The sequence below is a fragment of the Nomascus leucogenys genome, chromosome 6, assembly GCF_006542625.1.
Source record: "Nomascus leucogenys isolate Asia chromosome 6, Asia_NLE_v1, whole genome shotgun sequence".
In the NCBI taxonomy this organism is placed as follows: Eukaryota; Metazoa; Chordata; class Mammalia; order Primates; family Hylobatidae; genus Nomascus; species Nomascus leucogenys.
Window position 1 is genome coordinate 108,161,951 of NC_044386.1, and position 6,174 is coordinate 108,168,124.

The following is a 6,174-nucleotide window of genomic DNA, read 5'->3' on the forward strand; positions in this document are numbered from 1 at the left end:
GAGCCCGACTGTGCGTGTCGTGGCTGCTGGGGAGAAAGAGGCGTCCGGTAAGAGCCCCCCTCACTGGGCTGCCCACCCCGCGCAGGGGCGGAAACGGCTTTCCCCGCGTGGGGAACAATGGCGTTATTTTGGAGTCTGCAATCGCGAGCGCTTCAAGCTCTTTGATTATTTTCGAGGAGTGTTAGGTGCGTGGCTAACGCCCGCGTTTTCTTGGAACCACGAAGCCCGAAATGGCGAGCGGGCCGAGGCCGCCCTCCTGGGGCTGAGTGTGGTCTGGAGCGCAAGGATAGCCACGGGCCAGGGAGCCGTGGGCCTCGAGACCCGGGCGGGAGCTGGCGAGGGCCTCCATCGTGTGGTTGGGGCTGAGGACCGGCCAGGAGGCTCCATTCACACCATCCCAGGGCAGGCTGGGGGTCAGATGCGGATGAAGCGGGCCGGGCAGTGGAGCTGCATGTTTGAGCTTGCCCTCTCTAGGCCTAAGGGCCAGAGCTTCTGCTCTTCTGCCTCCTTTGCCCCTATCCTACCCTCGTGAATAATTTAAGCACAATCACTGTTTTTCTAGCTGTCCGCATTGACCCACCGCTGCCTTGAAGCAGGTCCCAGGCGTGTGCATTTATATGCAGAGTGACCAAGAAACTTCAGTAATACTAGTTTGTGTCTTTGGAGTCCCACTTTGTGCTAGGGCTAGTGCTAACAGCTTCAGGAGAATTCAGCCTCACCTTGACAGGTAGGGTGATGATTCACTATTTGTGGCTTTTGCCATAGCTAGGATGTGGCAGAGCCGGTTGTGGACTCGGGGCTATATGCCCCAAGGCCTATGTTCCCAACCTGTCTCTCTGCACATACACAGGAACACAGGGATTCATCACCGTTGTGGTTTCATCTTTCAAATAAGCACCAAGCCTTTCCTGAATCCCCGTCCCCATCCCCACACAGCCCTGCCTCACAAGTGAGGGCTCTCCTGTCATCCCCCAGCCTCCCAGTCTAAAGCCCTGGCCTCAGATAGATTGTGTGACTGAATAATGTGTTTGTTCTGAGCTTCCTGGCAGCCAAGAAAAGCAAACATGATGGTTTATAACCTTGTTTTTAAAATGAAGCTCATCAGGATTTTAGAGAGATGAACATTTTTTCTGCATAAGACTTATAGAAAATGTAAAGCTTAGTGATTATGTAGGTCAACTGCTCATGTCACTGATGAGGAACCAGGTCCAGAGAGGTTAAGTGATTTTCACCAAGGTCACAAAATTAGCTCGTACAGTGAGGACTGAGACCCAGGGGTCCTGACTCCCAGTCCAGTTCCCATCCTCTCATGACCAGGCTTTAGTGGGCTTCTCAACTTGGAGATAGTTTAATTGTGGTCTAGCGACTCCATTCCTCACTATAAATTGCTGAGACCTGGATGCTGCCTTGTTCCTTTCTTTGCCCCCAGTTCCTAGTGCTGGGCTGGACTCATCATTGTGGGTGTCTCTAAATATTTGATAATTGAGTGGGGCTAAAACCTCTGATAATGAGAGGATGGGGGCGGTGGTAGAGGGGAAGTCCCTGACTTCAGTTTTCTAGGGGGCCATTATTTTTTTAATGTTAGGTTCCTGATCCTTAATTCCCTAGGTCTCTCTCATGGCAAGTGGTACGAGGTGGATAGTGTGTTTTCCCTTTTGGTAGTCATCCTATTCCTAACTGCCCCATCACATTATTGGACCTTATAGGAAAGGGTCATTTGTGTCTTGGGGGACTATGTTGTCAGTGACACCTGCAAGTCCCTTTAGGTGAACTGAGGTGAGCACAATGGCCATGAGACCTGGCCGACTCATTCTTTTGTCCTCTTTGGGTGGAGAGTCAGCCTTTCTGTACTTGCTCAGGTTTGATTCCCACGGCTTAAGTACAAATCACAGAATGTGGCTTAGATTAGTAAATTTCCATGGCTCCCAAAAGGTAGCATTTGAATCCCTAGCATGATAACTGTAGGTGCTGAATAAATTTAGTGACCCTGCAACAGACCAGATTCTCTGGAATTCTAGGCTGGAAAGGTGTCACCCCTGGGTGTGGGGAGGGTTGTGCTTCTTGATGGGAGACCCCGTTGGCAGAAAGGCTCCAACAGATCCTGGCCAAATTCTATCATCTTTGGGTAGAATCTGCATGGGCAAAGCAGAGTAGGTAACTAGGGCTGGTTTGCAGCTTAAGCTCCAGCTGTGGAAGAAAAACAGGGTTCAGCTCCCCAGATTAGTTACTGTCTACAAGGATTAAAGGCCCCAAATAATGGCTGGCTTCTCCCCTCCTCTGTGCCAAGGGAAGACATGTAAATACAGCCGCACGCCAGCTTAGGCAGTAGATGTGTATAAATCGAATTTAGCAAATCAGATCATGGTTTAAATGCACTATTTAAAGCAGTCCTGCAGTGAAGCCTTTTACAAAGGGAATAATCATTTTGTGATGCTAATCATCAGCCTCCAATTTATCTCCTTTGTAAGTTCAGATGTTGGTGCACTGGGTGTTCTGAAATTGGGGCGCTCTTGTGTAGGGCTCTGGTGATGGCTGTCTGCCTTCTTTTTCTGACCTCTCATTTTAAATGGGTGCATGTCCTGTTTCTCACTGGGGGCCTCAGGATGCTTGTCACTTAGCCTGATAGTTCTCATCCATCCCACTTATCTTTTTATAATCTGATAGAGCCCACCATTCAGCTGCTCCTGGCTCCTTTTTTTGAGATTTTTGCCCTTCCTGGGGAGAAATACAAGCCCTGCTGTTCTTGAGGTGTTAAAACCCGCTCCCTCTCTGATCTGAACCGTCCTTTGTTTCCCTGAGCTTCTGGTATCTCTGGTGCAGATCAGAAAGATGATCTTAGAGTTGACCAGATAACACAAATCAGCCCTGAATTTAGAAGGCGAATTAAATGCAGCCACCCATTTGCTGAATAGGCAATATCCAAAATATTCTTCCCATTCACGGCAAAATAACTGAGGCCTGGATGTTAAAGTGACTTTTCCCACAAGTTAAAATCAGGACTCCAAGGAGAACCTGTCTTCCAATTGCTATAAAAGTGTTTTATATGCTGAGCTGTAGTTCCTTTCTCTGCAGAGAAAATATAATCAGAGACCATCTGGGTGGGAGAGAAAGAATGAAGAGAAAGAAATGGATCAGAGTGGAATAAAGGAAGTGGGCAGGAAGCTGGGGGGCTTCGAGGAGCCTGACCTTGCTTAGCTTACAGGCCCTGATATAGTGTCTTTTTCAATGCTGCCACTATTGACGCGTTCCTCAGTAATTATGACTGTGTGTTGGCATGGCGACTCGGAGTAAGAAGACTAGAAGCACTGGGTAAATGCACGACTTGTTCTTGCCTTCTAAAGCAGAGAGGAGCTTTTGTGGGTAGTTCCTACAGGGATACATGGTAGAAAATTCACCAAACCCAGTGCTGGAGTGTATTTACACCCCATAGGAGCCAGGTGGCCCTCAGCAGAGATTGTACAAACAGAGATCCTTAGCAAGACTGGCATCTAATGCAGAGGTCTCCCAGAGCCGCCCTCTTGTGTCTTCCTGCTGGTCTTAGCCTTGTAATGTCAAGTATATTCATTTCTGCTCCTTTCTAGGTTGTCTGTTTCAAAATAGGTTTATGTTGCAGTCTCCCTGAATTTGATTGATCATAAAATTATCTATTTCATAGGCCATGACTGTGTATTTGGAACCTGAAGGGAAAGGCTGATGGGCACAGCTGGGGCTTCCCTTTCTATCCTTATGCCCTTTTCTTAGATACTTGGACCACATTCTCATCCTCTTCTGAAAATGGGGAGAAGCTGCTGTTGTCAAGAGCTGTGCTGTCCTTTATGATAACCACTAGACACACATGCTGTTGATCTCATGAAATGTGGTCAATGTGGCATGTTGAAATGATAATGTTGGGTTAAATACAATATATTGTTAAAATGACCTGTTCATTCTTACTTTTTAGTGAGGCTTCTGAAACATTTAAAATTATACTTGGAACTGACATATTTTCATTGGACAGTGAGGTCTACACTAGATGCTCAAGACCTCTTCCATCCCCATTGCTTAGTAACTAATCCTGATCTCCCCCCAGGAGGCTTCTGGCCACACAGGGCTCTGTGCATAGAGGTCCATGGAAAAGCTAGAGAGGAGGCAAGTAGAGAGCCTCGGGCCTTAAGGGGCTTTTAGGAGTGCCTAGTACAGCCCTTTAAATGGGGATTACCCCCCAGTCCTTGGAGGCAGAAGTCGTGGCTTGAATCTGCAGGCAACATTGTATTTTTCAGCATTTAAGGTGGGGATAAGGCAGCCAATGGGCAAACCCCAGAAGAGTCTTTGGATGAAGGTTTAGCAGTGCCCCAGTGGAGTTTGAATGGACACAGCTGTAGATAACAGGAGAGTCGTCCTCCTTCCCCTGTCCCTAGCAGTGATTTCATAGTCTCCCAGATGTGCAGAAACCACAGGGCATGGGAAGGCAGCCATGCATCCGAGGTTCGTGCCAAACCCACTTTCAGCAGGTTTGTTTCCTTTGGCCTGAGGGCTCCTTGTCGCCCCTCTCCTGGCTGCCCCTCCTCCCCTCAGCCTGTGCTGCTCTCCGTGAGCTGGAGCTTCTGGGATGCGTCTTGGCTCAGAGCCAGCGTCTTCTTGGAGAGGCCTCCTGCCCTGGCTCCCTGCCAAGCCTCAGGGCCTCAGAGAGATTTTCCGGGGAGATGCTGGGCTCATACTGCTGTCAAAGGGCAGAGGGGCCTCAGTTAGGCTTCTCCCCTTGGAGGACCTCTGGCTGTGGATCTGGGCTTGCCCCCAGCCGCCTTTCCCCCTCAGAAACTCAGTTTCCTCTCCTGGAAACCCTGGACTGGGTTAAGGGCCTTCCAGGTCCCGTAAGCCTTGAGTTTATAAAAAGAAGGCTCCTCACATGAGCCTGGGAGGTAGGGAGTGGGCATCGAGGAGGTCATAATAAGTCATGATGATGGGGACAGGAACCATTTACTGAGCACTTACTCTGTGCCAGGTTCTGTGCTCATGCTTTGTATATTGTATCTCCTTTGAGGGCCATCTCTTGGGGAGAAAAAAGAATAGTAAATTTGACCAGGGATTTGCCCTTCTTTTCTAAGCCAAATGCCATTTGGGTAACTACATGGGGTGTGTTACAGGAGCTACAGCCCTTGCATAGGAGGGACTATCAGCCCCCAGTGAGTCCTTGTCTCCCAAGGAATCAGCCTCGGCTTTGGGAAGCAGCATGAGTTCATTTGGGTTGCCAAAGGATGCCTCTGCAGTGTCTCCTGCTTGGGGCTGGCAGTACACCTGGAGAATCAAGATGGGAGGTCTCCATGCTGGGCCCCTGGGAGCCTTGGTGCGGTGCTAGAGGGATGAGGAGCATACCACCCAGTCCGGATTTATCTCCTAATTGTGTGCTCCATATCCTTGCTGTGCCTCAGTCTATAAAATTAGGGGGTTGGCCCAAGCCTGCCAGCCTGCCCACAGTGCCAAGGGATTGTGGCTGCTCGGGATGATGCTGGCCTTTTGCTTTCTGCAGTGTTATATCCCCCCCGATGTAACATGCATGATCTTCTGGAGGAGGGAAGGGAGCCCACATCTTCTGTCCCATCTCATCTTGTCCTTAAGCAGAGAATGTCAAGCCTTCCTCCTATCTGCCCAGTTCTGCACCATAGCTCCTGCTGTCTCCTTAGGTTAGGAGAGGTGGCAGATGCCTCTGAAGGCATGTTACATCCTTGATGAGTGCTGGGGAAAAAGGGAGTAAAGAAACAAGTCTCAAGTTTATAGCCACCCCTTCCCTTTGAATCTGCAGCTTCTTTTACCCAGTATTGAGTGCACTGTTCTCTCTTCTACTGTGGGTCGCAGACTCCAAGACCATGGTGGTGTGAGGCAGAGGCAGTGTGGCCCAGTGGGTATCCAGGTGGAGGGGTTGGTCTGACCTAATTCAGAGCCCACAGGACACCCCTTCCCCTCTTTCTCTGAGCCAGTTTTCCCATCTGCAAAATTGGGAATACTAATACTTACCTTGTGACACTCAAGATGCATCCCCTGTCTTGCTGGTCTGTCACGAGTAAAGGCCAGGTAAGGTGGCCAGCAAGGGACCAGGGTCAGCTCTCTGTTAGTCACTCCACAATAGCTGTGGTGTTTACAGACCAGCCATAAGCTCTGCAGTGCAGGGAGAACCCCTGACCTCTAGGAGCAGAGAAA